The sequence below is a fragment of the Leopardus geoffroyi genome, chromosome C1 (genome assembly GCF_018350155.1).
Source record: "Leopardus geoffroyi isolate Oge1 chromosome C1, O.geoffroyi_Oge1_pat1.0, whole genome shotgun sequence".
In the NCBI taxonomy this organism is placed as follows: domain Eukaryota; kingdom Metazoa; phylum Chordata; class Mammalia; order Carnivora; family Felidae; genus Leopardus; species Leopardus geoffroyi.
This window is the reverse complement of record NC_059328.1, coordinates 14217669-14233578: the sequence shown is the minus strand read 5'-3', so window position 1 is coordinate 14233578 and position 15910 is coordinate 14217669. Positions and strand designations below refer to the sequence as shown.

General features: G+C 46.2%; 1 non-coding gene across 1 annotated transcript; it reads left to right on the top strand.

The window, feature by feature from the left end:
* The first annotated feature begins 1416 nt into the window (after positions 1-1416).
* On the top strand, positions 1417-1522 carry LOC123600130. Its single transcript, XR_006713509.1, has one exon. It is a non-coding gene; the product is annotated as a U6 spliceosomal RNA (small nuclear RNA).
* The last annotated feature ends 14388 nt before the right edge of the window (positions 1523-15910 follow it).

The following is a 15910-nucleotide window of genomic DNA, read 5'->3' as shown; positions in this document are numbered from 1 at the left end:
CAAAGGCAAATTCAATGGAAAAAGGATAATCTTTTCAACAAATGGTGCTGGAGCAATCAAAAGGATTCTAGGGGCCCCTGGCTGGCTCAGTCAGTGGAACGTGCAACTCTTGATCTCAGTCAGTGGAACGTGCAACTCTTGAGCCTTGTATTGGGCTCCACGCTCAGCATGGAGCCCACTTAAACAAACAAACACACCCAACGATCCAGAAAACAAACAACCCGGCGAAAAAGGGGGCCAAAGATCTGCACCAACGTCTTTCCAGAGAAGATGTGCTCGTGGCAAATAAGTAGATGAAATGAGGCTGAATCTCACACGTCATTGGGAAATTTCAAATTACGACCACAATGAGATGCCACTATACACTTATCAAAATAGCTAAAGTCCACGACGATGACAACACCAAATGCTGATGCAGAAGTGGGGCATCAGGAAGAAGTCCCATTCATTCCTGGGGGGGGGGGGGAGTTCAAAACGTACAGCCATTTTGGAAGACGGTCTGGCACTTTCTTACAAAGCTAAACATCATGTTACCATAAGATTCAGCAACGATTCTTTTCTACAGTTGCGTTTGTATTTACCCAAATGAGTTGAAAACTTATGTCTGCATAAAAACCTACACATGTATGTTTATAGCAGCTCTCCTCATAATTGCCCCAAATTAGAAACAACCAAGATGTCTTGCAATAGGTGAATGGATATAAACAAACAGCGGTACATCCAAACAATGGAATGTATTATCCAATGCTTAAAAGGAAATGAGCTATCCAGGCACGAAAACACATAGAGGAAGCTTACATGCGTATTGCTAAGTGGAACAAGCCAGTCTGAAAAGGCTTCATACTAAATCATCCCAACTATATGACATTCCAGAAAAGGCAAAATTATGGAGGCAGAAAGAGGATCAGTGGTTGCCAGGGGTTCAGGGAACATGGGGGCTGGCAGGGTGGTGGGGTGGGGGGGGGAAATGAAGGGGTGCAGCACAGAAGATATTTAAGGCACAGGAGATATGCACAATACTGTAAGAGTGGAGACATGACATTATGCATTTGATGAAACCCACAGAAGTGTAAAACACCAGGAGGGACCCTAGCATACACTCTGGACTTAGTTAACAGTGATGTGTCAATATTGGCTCATCAACTATAACAAATGTTCCGCACAACTGCAAGATATTAAAAACTGAGGCAATTGGGGTGCCTGGGTGGCTCAGACGGTTAAGCATCCGACTGTTGATTTTGGCTCAGGTCATGATCTCATGGTTCAGGAGTTCGAGCCCCATGTGGGGCTCCAGGCTGACAGTGCAGAGCTTGCTTGGGATTCTCTCTCTCTCTCTCTCTCTCTCTCTCTCTCTCTCTCGCTAACCCTACCCCCCTCCAAATAAATAAATACACTTTAAAAAGTTTTGAGGAAATTGTGCTCACTTCAGCAGCACATATACTAAAATTGGAACAACACAGAGAAGATTAGCATGTCACCGTGCAAGGATGATGCACAAATTCATGAAGTGTTGCATATTTTTAAAAATTTGAGAAAATTATGTGTGTAGTGAGGGAAGAGAGGGTATATGGAAAAACTCTCTGCACTTCTGATCGATTTTTCTGGTGACCTAAAACTTCTCTAAATAATAAAGTCTATTAACTTTTGAAGATTCACTGCTCTCGGGGTGCCTCAATTGCTCAGTCGGTTAAACGTCCAGCTTCCACTCAGGTCATGATTTCATGGCTTGTGAGTTCAAGCCCCGTGTCGGGCTCTTCGGATTCTGTGTCTTCCTCTCTCTCTGTCCCTTCCCCACTCACACTCTGTTTCTCACTCTCTCTCAAAAATAAATAAAACATTAAAAAAAATAAATAAAAGAAAAAGTAACAGGTGTTGAAGCAGACAGTGTCGTGTGTCTTCCTGGGAAGACCACATTTCCCTGCTGTCTAGAGCTACGTTGGGTCCAAGTGTCTGAGTTCTGGATGGTCGGATGGAAGCAATATAAGCCATTTCGAGGCTTGGCCCTTCAAAATGTCCCACCTACCCCCCAGCTTTTTCTTCTTTTTGCCATGACCTAGCTCCAGATGATGGGCTACAAGACTGAAGAGGGCTACCCAGCCCACACTGGATTCTGGAAGAAGAAGAAAAAAAAAAAAACCCCACCTGTTATTGTGTTAAGCCAAGGAGCTTTGCAGGGTTTATTATTGCAACAGAGCGTAACACAGCCAGACAAAAACAAGCACCAAAAGGCTTATGACAAAACAAACAACAACAAAAGTAGCAGGTCCCCTAAGTCCCCTCTTCCCGTTCTCCAGTCTTGTTCCCCCAGACGACCGCTTACAATGTTTTAACAACTTTTTGGGGCATTTATGTCCACATTTCTAAATGTGATTTAAAAAGATTTTTTTTTAATGTTTACTTATTTTTGAGAGAGAGAGAGAGAGAGAGGGGGAGACACACACACACACACACACACACACACACACACACACACACAGAGTGCAAGCAGGGGAAGGACAGAGTAAGAGGGAGACACAGAATCCAAAGCAGGTTCCAGACTCTGAGCTGTCAGCACAGAGCCTGACACGGGGCTCGAACTTGTGAACTGCGAGATCATGACCTGAGCCGAAGTCAGACGCTCAACTGACTGAGCCACCCAGGCGCACCTCTAAATGTGGTTTTACTTCTAACTTTGTACTTATCAATTTTAGGGGTTCTCTATTAACTTCCTGTGACAGCAGATGACATTTAGCGTTCCTAAGTCATCAACAACCCTGATTGTCCCCTGACCAACTTCACAACGTGATAAATATGACATTTGGGGTTAAATCCGCATTCAGTTTTTACGTTATGCAGACTATGCGAATATAGAACACTGATGAGCCAGATGGTACAACCAGCCTCATGTTTCCTTTTGTGAACAACTGTTAATTTTATTTGTCTCTACGTTTACATTCATCTCATTTTATTTTTATTCGCTTAGTTGTTCGTTTTTTTTAATCTCCATGTCACCAATGTTTTCCATACTTCACGGTGGATATTTGTCATTCTCCCTTGTTGTCCAGATGCTAAACCCTTCCTGTATTTGGGGAATTTCCCCTTAGGAGAACTGAGCCAGCCAGTGGCATCTCTCCGAGCTGTGGTACCAGCTACTTGGGGACAGCAGCAGTGTCATTCTCCCCATGCCAGCCCACAGTCTGGTTTGAGGAGTTGTTTCTAGCTGGGTAGCTCTGATGGAAGCTCTCCAGCCCTCCTAGGATTTTATGGGTCACCTAACACTCTTGATAAATTCCCTTGCTCCTTAAGTCAACTAGAGCTGGTTTCTCTTAGCTTATAGATAAGAACAGCTATCAGTACAGTTTTCCACACGATCACGTGCAAGGCCAGCTTCCTAGGTGTGTGACCCATGCAGTAGGCACCAGGCTTCATCCTCAGAAGAGCCCAGCCACGCCACTTGCTTCGCTCTTGCCATCTTGAAATTCTCAAATTTTAAGCCGGAAGCCTCTCCGTTTCATTTTGCAAACAAGGCAGGCAGTCCTGGTTGCGTGGAGTAGATAATGTGTGAATTTCCTATTTTCGGGAGATCTCAATCCCGGAGTCATCTGCCCTCCTGGTCCCATCTGGAATGAGCCCCCCGGCACAGGTATCTCACTGAATCTTCCTTTCTGCCATCAGCTTGGAAGCTTTCCTCGCCCTTCTCCTGGGTTGGAGCCACTATCTCCCCGATACTTGTCTTTTTCTTTGAGTTTCCTCTCATCTGGGTGGAGTACATCATCAATCGCTTTCTGAGAAAAAGTGCACAAGAGGTAGGACATTTTGAAAGGTTGCGTATCTGAAATTGTATTTATTCTCCCTCACACCTACTTGATGGATTGGCTAGACGCAGAGTTCCCTGTGAACAATATTTTTCACGTAATGTTTTGAAGGTTCTGTTCCTTTACCTTCTATAGCCTCCGATGTTATTTTTTCAGAAGCTCAGGCCATTCTAATTCCCAGGTCTTTCAAGATGGCATGTTTTTCATTTTTCTTTTGTTAATCTCTCTCTCTCTGAAAGCTTTTTGCCCACGGATTTCCGAGGGATGATTCTCCCACATCGAAACGTTTTTCTTTATACTCCAGAGGCTTCAAGGGAGGAATAGTAATTACAGAACCTCCCTCTTTCGTTCTTCCATTCAACAAGTTATTTATTGAGCACTTATTGAGTGCTGGGTAGTCTGCTAAGCACTGGGTTTATGATTGTCAACAAGGCAGACAGCTCTCTTGCCCCACTTTTTAGCTACTGATTATGAAGACTATTTTGTGAGTGTTCTGAAAGTGGAGTATGAGGTTGGTCAAAGAAAGTCTCTCTGAGATCTGTAGGGTGGGAAAGAGCCAGACATGTAGAGAGTCAGGGTAGAATGTTCCAGTTGGAAATATCCACAGATGCCGAAGTTCTTATGCCAGTCTCGTGTTCAGGTGAGCCTGATTAGGATGCCTGTTACCTCTCAGATCTCATCGCTCACTCCCCTCCAGCCCATCTGGCCTCCTTGCTGTTTCTTGCGCATAATTGGCATGACCCAGCCTCAGGGCCTTTGCACTTGCTATCCCCTCTGCCAAGAATGCTCTTTTCCCGCCTATCTGCATGGCTTGTATTCTCACCCCCTTCAGGGCTCAAATGTCACCTTCTTGAGGCCATCTCTGGCTTCCATGTTGAAAATTGCAGACCCATTCTCCAATGTCTCTACTCCCCTCTCTCTGCTTTTTCCCCCCGTCTGATGTACTATATTTATTTGCTTCTCTTGTTTATAGTCTGTCTTTCTCCACTAAGATAGAAATTTCCAAAGGGCAAGGATTTGTGTGCATTGTATTCCCTGCTATATCTTAGGCAACCAAACAATGTCTGGCACATAGAAAGTTCCTGATAACTATGTTCTGAATGAATGGATGGCTCTGAATGGAAAGAGTTTGGTATATTTGGGCAACAGTAGAAGGACAGCGTGTGGGACACGGTGGGGCAGGGCAGGAAAGGAAGTTGGAGAAGTGGGCAGAAGGTGGACTTATGGACCAGGTAAGCATGGAAAGGAGAGTGGATTTTATCCTAAGAGTAACAGAAGACCTCTCAAGGGTCTAAGCAGGGGAGTGACATTATCCAATTTGAATTTTTTAAAGAGCTCCTCCTGGCACCTGGATTTAGAGTAGAAATGAAGCACGGAAAGGGGAGACGGGTTAGGCAACCACTGTGATAGTCCAAGCAAGAGGGGATGGTGGCCGGGACCCAGGTGAGGGCAGAGCAGATGGAGAACGTGAACAGACTGCAGAAGCGACAAGAACCTGCACTTGACTCTTGTCTCAGGATCCTTGCTACAAACTGAGCATGGGCTTACAGACTTTGACCTCTTTTTTGTAAGATCTCCCTTCAAATTTCAAGTTCGCGGTCTGCTAGTTAACGTCCCAGCTGGACTCTAAGAGGGGTCGGAGGGGGATAAATTAGATCCTCAGAAGTTATGACTAAGAACTCAGAGGAATCCTTGCCCTAGCCTTCACCGTCCTCAACCCGGGATTTTCTCCTCTCCATACTTGGCTCAGGACTGACTCTACTTCTCAGTATTTCCTGAATAAGTCCTGTCTTCTCCATCCTCATGGAAGGAACTCTTCCTTGTTTCTCTTCTGCTCTGTGCTCTCGGTTTACCCGGTTTATGAGTCAACCTCTGCTTGTGGCTCTGGATGGTAACTCTTGATTGGTTTGCTGATTTGCCCGTCTTCCCAAGCAGACCATGAGTTCCTTGAGGGCGAGGACCTTGTCTACACATATCTTTGTGTCCTGGCCTTGTCTCCAGCGACTGGCACATAGCAGGTGCTCAGTAAAGACCATTGAACTCAATGGCCATAGCTACGCTGGCCATGCCCTCGGGACAGCCCAATTGCTGATGCCCTCCTTGTGAGATAAGAAGAATTCAGCCTGGAGTTCTCAATCCGGTCAGGCACAGACAAACTTTCTAGGCACTTTTCCACATTAGGCAGGGGCTTCCCAGACACAAAGGGTTACCAGCATTGTCGCTAGCAGATGCAGAGGCTTGGCTAGGCGGGGAAAGGACTCTGAAGTTGTCTCTAAATAAGCTGAAAGGATTAGCTGCTGTTAGAACAACATGGGCGCTGTCAGTAAGGAAACAGTTTCCCTGAGATGGGCCCCCCTGAAATTGATGATATGATTCTTTTAACTATGAGCTACCGACTGGCCTGCTTGCTGCAAAGCCTGACTCTTCCTTCCCAACTGGGAATCTGGTGGTGCCCATCCCACTGAGGACTGGTGTGCGACCAATGGCACAATGCATCCCACCTGAGATCCTAGGGAGGAAGAGGTCCTTAGTTAGCTGGCAGGCGTGGTCTCGTAATAGCAACGTCACGAGTGAAGTGTGGATTCGGGCTTTCTGAATAGCGACAAAGCAACATGGAGAAGGAATTGTCAGCTGTCTCCATGAGCCAGGTATTGTCAGAAAAGCATCTGTTCGATCTTTCATCAAGAATATTCATGCAGGAGCGCCTGGGTGGCTCAGTCGGTTAAGCATCCAACTCTTGCTTTCTGCTTAGGTCATGATCTCGCGGCTTTGTGGGTTCGAGTCCCTGCTCGGGATTCTTTCTCTCTCCTCTTTCTGCCCCTCCCCCACTCATGCTATCTCTGTCTCTCTCAAAGTATATAAATAAACTTAAAAAAAAAAGAGGGGCGCCTGGGTGGCACAGTCGGTTAAGCGTCTGACTCTTAATCTCAGTTCGGGTCATAATCTCATGGTTCCTGAGTTCAAGCCCTGCATCAGGCTGTGTGCTGATGGTGAGGAGCCTGCTTGGGATTCTGTCTCTCCTTCTCTCTGCCCCTCCCCTGCTTGTGCTCTCTCTCTCTCTCTTTCAAAATAAATAAATAAACTTAAAAGAATAAAAAATAAAAATTAAAAAAAGAATATTCATACAAATATTAGTGTTAGTAACAAATTATTCCCAAACATAGCAGCTTAAAACAACACTTTTTTTTTTAAGTTTATTTATTTATTTTGAGAGCATGAGAGCAGGGAAGGGGCAGAGAAAGAGAAAGAGAGAGAGAGAGAGAGAGAGAGAGAAAGAGAGGATCCCAAGCAGGTTTCACACTGTCAGTGCAGAGCCTGATGTGGGGCTGGAACTCACGAACCTTGAGATTATGACCTGAGCCGAAATCTAGAGTCAGACGCTTCACTGACTGAGCCATCCAGACGCAGCAAAAACAACACTTAGTACCCCACTTTCTGTGGGTCAGAAAATTGGGTGGTTCTTGCTCACAGCTTCTGTTGAGGTTGTCACCCCAACTGTTGGCTGGGGCTGCCATAATCTGAAGGCTTGACTGGGGCCGGAGGATCTGCTCGCTCCCGTGGCTGTTGGCGAGAAGCCTCAGTTCGTCATTACGCATACCTCTCCGCAGAGCTTCCTGAGCGTGCTCGTGACGTGGCCGCTGTCATCCACCAGGACAAGCAATCCGAGAGAGACAGGGATGGAAGTCTTGATGGTTTTTATGACCTGGTCTTGGAAGTTGCACACTGTCACTTCTACTTAAGTCTGCTTGTTAGAGGGGTGCCTGGGTGGCTCAGTCGGTTGAGCATCCGACTTCAGCTCAGGTCATGATCTCGCGGTCTGTGAGTTCGAGCCCCGCGTCAGGCTCTGGGCTGACAGCTCGGAGCCCGGAGCCTGCTTCGGATTCTGTGTCTCCCTCTCTCTCTGACCCTCCCCCCATTCATGCTCTGTCTCTCTCTGTCTCAAAAATAAATAAACATTAAAAAAAAAATTCTGTTTGTTAGAACTGAGGCACTAGATTTAGCTCGCAGTCAAGGGGAAGGGAATCAGGGCCCACATTTGGAAGGGAGGGTCAGAGTTGTGGACATATTTTTAACTGCTTTAGCCAGTCAAGAAGGACCAAGAAAATGGAGAGTCCTGAGGCTGCAAAGTTTCCTATTGCCATTAGATCGAGAGGATTCGGCCTAAAGAAAAAGAGTTCTGGATTGAGAAGGATGGCATGTTTGTTCATTAATGCACTCATCCATTCATTCATTCATTCAATCATCTCTTCACTCCACAGCTATTCATTGAGCATCTCCTGTGTGCAGTGGGGAAACTGGACTGCAGGCCAAAGTGCTCATGAAGAGGCACAATTGTAATTAAAGTAACAATTGCTGACCTTTACAGAACACTTACTGTGTAACCAGTGCTGCCGAGGGCTTTGGATCTAAGTATCTCATTTCATCATCCCAATAACCCTTTGAGATGGGTACTATTATTATTCCCCATTTTACAAGTGAGACACTTAGACTTGGAGAGGCAAGGTCATGTGCTGCCAGGGGGTAGAAGCCATGATTTGAACTGAAGGACTCTGACCCCAAAGCCCTCATGCTTCTAGTACTACCCTGTGGGACTAATGGTCACAAATATTAGTCCCAACCTAGAGACGCCCGGGTGGCTCAGTCGGTTAAGCGTCTGACTTGGGCTCAGGTCATGATCTTGCCGTTTGTGAGTTCAAGCCCTGCGTCAGGCCCTGTGCTGACAGCTCGGAGCCTGGAGCCTGCTTCGGATTCTATGTCTCCTTCTCTCTCCGCCCCTCCCCTGTTCCCTCTCTGTCTCTCCCTCTCTGTCTCTCAAAAATAAATAAATGTTTAAAAAAAAAAAGTGTTAGTTCCTGATTTAGTTATGAGTTCCTGTTGTCCACCTGAGGGCTCAGCGGCTCGAAGAGGTTGAATGACTCATCCAAGCTTGTTCTGGCGGAGCTGGGCTGCAAAGCTGGTTCTTGAGAGCTCCAACTCTGTGCTCTTTTTTCTTTTTTTTTTTTTTTTAATTTTTTTTTTTCAACGTTTATTTATTTTTGAGACAGAGAGAGACAGAGCATGAACGGGGCAGGGGCAGAGAGAGAGGGAGACACAGAATCGGAAGCAGGCTCCAGGCTCTGAGCCATCAGCCCAGAGACCGACGCGGGGCTCGAACTCACGGACCGCGAGATCGTGACCTGGCTGAAGTCGGACGCTTAACCAACTGCGCCACCCAGGCGCCCCTTTTTTCTATACTCACATAAGACTGAGACCTTTCTGTCCTGCTGCCTGCAGAAACAGAGCTAAGATGGAAAGGGGCCCGGGGGAATGGGGAGAGGTATGGGGAGGGGAGAAATTATCGCGGAGGACTGGAAGCTTTTATAAGTGTGGATCTCCCCTGGTTGGTTGAAGAATACATCAGAATCTCCCCGGAGGCTGCTGTAGAATTCCTGGTGTGCCTGATGAGGTGTTGTTGCACCGAGGCTGTGGGCCATCTGGCTCTTTCAGAGACGGCCCCTCTGGGGTCTGGATGCTTCAGACCCTCAGGCTGCAACAAGTCAGGTCAGCTGTAGCTAGCGGGCCGGAGTCCTTACTGAGCATCAGGCGTGATGCCCATGGCTAATGCTTAGCATCAGGCCCATGCTAAGGTGCTGGGCACAGTTACTCACGGCATCCTCACGGCTGCAGACAAATCAATACTATTTATTATTCCCATTTTACAGAGGAGAGACCTGAGGCAGAGAAAGGGTGACTTTCTGATTTCTCACACAGATATCCAGTCTTAAAGTGAGTTAATTGGGGTTCAGAGAGTTGGGGAGTCCTAGCGGTTTAAGCCCAGTGGCCTGGGCTTAGGGACCTGCAGTCAGGGGTCCTGATTTTATGGGCAGTCTTGCCATCGTAGGGCCCTTCCCTCCATAAAAAGGATTAAATGTCGGGGCGCCTGGGTGGCTCAGTCGGTTGAGCGTCCGACTTCGGCTCAGGTCATGCTCTCACAGTTCGTAGGTTTGAGCCCCGTGTCACAAGCTCTGTGCTGACAGCTCAGAGCCTGGAGCCTGCTTCAGATTCTGTGTCTCCTTCTCTCTCTGCCCCTCCCCCGCTCATGCTTTGTCTCCCTGTTTCTCAAAAATAAATAAATGTAAAAAAAAAAATTGAAACAAAGATTAAATGTCATATCTTATGGGTGTGTTGGAATAAAGATGAATCTAATCCAGACTGAATTCGTTATTACATACTCATTATCATTATTTTCATTTTTCTTCTGATTTTAAAATAAATGAAAATGGGACACCTGTGTGGCTCAGCTGAGCATCCGACTCTTGATTTTGGCTCAGGTCATGATCCCATGGTTTGTGGGATAGAGCCCCGCGGTGGGCTCCACACAGAGTGGGGAGCCTCCTTGAGACTCTCTCTCTCCTTCTGCCCTTCCTCCACTCGTGCTCACTCTCTCTCTCTCTCTTCCTCTAAAAAAGAAAAGAAATTGTTCAAAATAAATGAAAACAAAAACAATTTTATGGGCCGTCGAGGTATCACGGGCTTGACACACTATGCCTCCCATGTGTAATGGAGAAGTGGGCTCTGTCTGGGCATGAGGCCTGCTTCCCCCACCTGTTGACCGTGTGGCTTTGGCAGAGTTCCTTTACCTCTCTGTTCCCCATCTTCCTTCCCTGGAACGCAAGAATCAATCGCAGCTCTATTACATATGGTGATAACCAGGCTGAAGTGAAACAATGCAGGCAACACGCTCAGAGTGCTGCCTACTACAAACGAAAATGCTCAATGAATAAATAAACGTTCATTGATTTTTTAACAGAAATGCATTTGACATGCAGCATTGTGTAAACGTTAGGTGCACAACAGGTTATGTACATTTCATTTATAGGTGGTACTCCTATTGTCATTGTAACAATAATTAGCGCCTTTATCATGTCACCTAACTATCCTTGCCTTCCAGGGGTTGGAGTAATTAACTTCTGGTCTCTTGGCAAGTTTGATGATTGCAATGCAATATCGGTGTCTATACCGTGTGTTAGATCTCTAGGACTTATTTACGACTTGTGAGTCTGTGTGCTTAAACATCCGTCAATCCCCCCCCCCCCCCGCCCCGGCCGATTCCTCGATATTTTTATCTTTATTTATTTAAGTAGGCTTCACGCCCAGCATGGAGCCCAATGAAGGGATTGAACTCACGACCCTGAGATCAAGCCCTGAGCTGAGGTCAAGAGTTGGACGCTCAACTGACGGAGCCACACGGATGCCCCAATATTTTTGTTTTTAAGTAACTTGTGGTCCCGCAGCGAGCAGGTGGTAGGGCTAAGAGTGTGCCCAGGTTTGTGTGACTCTAAAACCCCTAAACTTAACCTTCTCAATGTAACAGGAAAGTAACTGGCAGAACACGTACATACACACACACACACACACACACACACACACACACAATGGCAGAGCAGCCAAAACTAATTCTGCCACAATGTTCATATTATTATGTAATATTATATTATTATATGATATATATTTTTATATAATGAATGTAATACAGTCAAGAGATTGTGCATTTTCTAGGATAATCTTTTTATTTATTTTTTTTAATTTTTTTTTTTCAACGTTTATTTATTTTTGGGACAGAGAGAGACAGAGCATGAACGGGGGAGGGGCAGAGAGAGAGGGAGACACAGAATCGGAAACAGGCTCCAGGCTCCGAGCCATCAGCCCAGAGCCCGACGCGGGGCTCGAACTCACGGACCGCGAGATCGTGACCTGGCTGAAGTCGGACGCTTAACCGACTGCGCCACCCAGGCGCCCCTAGGATAATCTTTTTAAAAATATATTGTGGTAAAATACATGTGACATAAAATCTTACCATTTTAACCATTTTTTAGTGTCCAATGGAGTGACATTAAGTATGTTCATAGTACTGGGCAACCATCTCCAGTGTCCCTCTCCAGAACTTTGTCATTACTCCACACTGAATGCGCCATTAACATCACTGATTTTCCTACTTCCTCCTCCCTCAGCCTCTGGTAACCACCGTTCTATTTTCCGTCTCTGTGAATTTACATCATATAAGTTTTCTAGGATAATCCTGATTATCATCATTTCCTCCAATTTTCCTATGCAGAAGGTACAAAACAGGTTGTTGTTTTTTTTTCCCCCTCTGCTTCTACTTACACCAACAACACTTTGGATACCAGATGTGCGAGTTTTTCCATACAGAGCAATTCTCAGCAACGCCTAGATGTGTCTCCCCCACCCCATTCAGATCTGACACTAACTGCCCAGAGTTGGCACAGACCCCACCGGTGAAACACTCAGTCCCAAAGCCCAAACCCACACACTGCTTTATTTTTCTTTTTACTTATTTTTAATTTTTGTTAATGTGCATTTATTTGAGAGAGAGAGAGAGAGAGAGAGCGCGTGCACGCACACACGCGATTTGGGGAGGGGCAGAGAGAGAGACACACAGACTCTGAAGCAGGCCCCGGGCTCCAAGCTGTCAGCACAGAGCCCCATGCAGGGCTTGAACTCATGAGCTGTGAGATCATGACCTGAGCCGAAGTCGGGTGCTCTACTGACTGAGCCACCCAGGCGCCCCACACATACCACTTTAGATTCCCCTGGGAGGTCTGAGCCTCGGGGGACTTCTATAAACTGACTACAAGCAGGGAGTTCCCATGCCCCCTCCTCGGGTTTGGTAATTTGCTAGAATGACTCACAGAACTCAGGAAACCAGTTTACTTCCTAGAATTCCAGTTGATTATAAAAGGATACTTTAAACTTTTTTTAAGTTTATTTGTTTATTTTTAGGGGGAAGGAGGGGCAGAGAGAGAGGGTAGAGAGAGAATCCCAAGCAGGCTCCGTGTTCAGCACAGAGACCGACACGGGGGGGGGGGGGGGGGGGGGGGTGCTCAGTCCCACAGACCCTGGGATCATGACCTGAGCGGAAACCAAGAGTCTGACGCTTAACCAACGGAGCCACCCAGGTGCCCCTAAAAGGATATTTTAAAGAATAAAAATGAACAGCCCGATGCAGAGACATAGAGGAAAAGGTTTGGGAAGGGCTTGAGCACAGAAGCTTCTCCTGCCCTTGGAGAGTCTGGGGGGCACTCTCCTGGATGCGTTCTTGTTTGCCAACCCAGCAGGAAGCTTTATGAATCCTTTAGGTTAGGGATTTTTTTTTCTTGTTTTTGTTTTTGTGTTTTGTTTGTTTGTTTTTATGGAAGCTTCATTTCACAAGCATGATTAATCAAATCATTGGCCATCAGTGGTTGAACTCACTCTGCAGCCCCCCCTCCCCTGCCCAGAAGTTGGGAGGTGGGCCTGAAAGTTCCAACCCTCTGATCACATGGTTGGTTCCCCTGACAACCAACACCCGCCCCCCAAACCTAGGGGGCTTTCCTAAAGTCACCACATTAACATAAACTCAGGAGCAGCCCAAAGGGGCTTGTTATGAATAACAAAAGGTGTTCTTTTCACTTTCATCCCTCTGGAGCTATTTCAGAAACTGGAGACAAAAACCAAGTATTATAAGAAGAGATGTTCTGATTGTTCCTATCACTTAAGAAATGACAAGAGATTTAGGAGTGCTGTGCCAGAGACTGGACAAAGGCCAAACATATTTCTTATTAGTTTGCAAGATCACAACATGTGTCTAGTGTTAGCCATGAATTGAAGTTAGGAAAATGGAGTTTGGCGGTAGGTAGGGAGAAAGAGGCACCCCCTAACCCTGGCGTTGTGGGGTAGGGGTAGGGAGGCAAAAGCCTGAAGTCACAGTCAGTGGGCTTCAGTTGAAGTGAGCTGGGAGAAGGGGGAATTAAGACTCCTTCCAGGGTCTGGAGAAGAAAAGCCCTCTCCCTCACTCTCCCGCCATCCCTGCCCTTTGCACCATAGTGGAGTTCTGGGGGCCGAACAAAGGAATTCTGCTGAAACAAACAAGCAACAAACCAGATTTTTACTCCTGGGATGACAGACTTGAAGGCTGGAGGGGGTCTCAAGCATCATCTAGCTCGCTGGAACCACGGGGCTTTGAGAAAATAAGAACGTGGATTGGAACTGGATTGTCTTGGGTTTGAATCCTAGCTCTGTTACTTACTAGCCGTGTGACTTTTGGAAAGTTACTCAACTCCTCTGGGCCTCGATAGCTTCATGTAAGCAGTGGCTCATAATAATGTCTGCTTCATAGGGCCTTTAGGTGGATTTAAATGAAAAAATTTTAAAGTTTATCTATGAATTTTGAGAGAGAGAGAGAGGAAGAGAGAGAGAGAACCAGCGGGAGAAGGGCAGAGAGAGAGGGAGAGAGAGAGAGAATCCCAAACAGGCTCTGAGCTCCTTGCTGAGCCTGACTCAGGGCTCAATCCTATGCTGTGAGGTCACGACCTAAGCTGAAATCAAGAGTCGGATGCTTAACCTACTGAGCCACCCAGGCGCCCCTGGATGTAAATGAAATTTTAAATCAGTTCATGCATGTAAGGCACCTAGAACAGAGTCAGGCATACTGTAAATGCAACGTAAATATTTGTTAAATCTAAAAAAGAACGACACAGTGGTCAACTGGGGAAGAGGCCAGGTCCCCGTCATCACTGCCAGCAGCTTTCATCTGTTTTGTATGTCTGGCCTTCTTGTAAGATATCATTAAAAGGAAGAACAAAGGTCGACCACCTTTGTAATGGAATCCTGTCTTTTACAAATGGGAAACATAGCCAGGACAGCTAAGTGGTCTGCCTAAGGTCCCACAACTAATGAGCGGTGGGCAGAGCAGATGTATAGAAGCTGGGGCGGGGCTGTTTCATCTATGCTACACATCCACACTGTGCTGTAAGAACATGGTATTTGGGTCCCCCCCCCCCCCCGGGAAAGTCTTACTGATCTCTGTCAATACTCAGCTTCATGCTGGCTGGCCTGAAAACAGATCGTATTAATAACCTCTTTACCCCTTTGTGGCGAAGGTCATTAAAGATGCCCCGGTGAGGAATGGTGTTCTCTTGCCCTTTGAGCAGTGGAGACGATTTCAAGCAGTCTAGATGGTATTCCTGGGTGCTAGAACCCATCCAGGTATAGACTTTCAGCTTGGCCCCCAACATCCATTCCGTCACATTCCTCCCCTTCTGACTAATAGCTGTGAGACTCAGGAAATTGATGCCAGCTCCAAGCCTCTGATTGGAGCAACGTGGAAACACGTTGCTCTGGTTTCTCTGAGAAGTCCTCATGCAGCCATGAAGAAGTCAGCCCAAGAACTAGACCATGTATATGAAGTAGGATAGAGAAGAATCCCGGAGTTTTTGGTTGCCCAGTCTGTAGGTCTGCACCGTCCAATATGGCGGCCACTCACCACACGTGGCTATTGAGCACTTACAATGTGGCTAGGCCAAACTGAGATACGTAGTATATAAAACACATGCCAGATTTTAAAGATTTAGGATGAAAAAAAGAATGTAAATATCTCCTTCATAGTTTTTATATTACATGTTGAAATGATAATATTTGGGAAATACTGAGTCAAGTAAAATTGTTATTTAAAAAAAAAAATGTTTACTCATTTATTTTTAGAGAGAAAGAGGGAGGGGCAGAGAAAGAGGGAAAGAGAATCCCAAGCAGTCTCCACACTCATCACGGAGCCCGATGCGGGGCTTGATCTCACAACCGTGACATCATGACCTGAGCCGAAATTAAGAGTCAGATGCTTAACCAACTGAAGTCACCCAGGAACCCCTAAAATTGTTATTTTTTAAATAATCTTTTTAAAGATTTTATTTTAAAAAAAAATTTTTTTTTAACATTTATTTATTTTTGAGACAGAGAGAGACAGAGCATGAACGGGGGAGGGGCAGAGAGAGAGGGAGACACAGAATCGGAAACAGGCTCCAGGCTCTGAGCCATCAGCCCAGAGCCTGACGTGGGGCTCAAACTCACGGATCGCGAGATCGTGACCTGGCTGAAGTCGGACGCTTAACCGACTGCACCACCCAGGCGCCCCTAAAGATTTTATTTTAAAATAATCTCTATACCCAGTGTGAGGCTCGAATTTACAATCCCAAGATCAAGAGTTGCACACTCTACCGACTGAGCCAGCCAGGCGCCCCTCAAGTAAAAGTGTTATTAGCATTGATTTCACTTGTTCCCTTTTTTTTTAAGCTTTTTTAAAT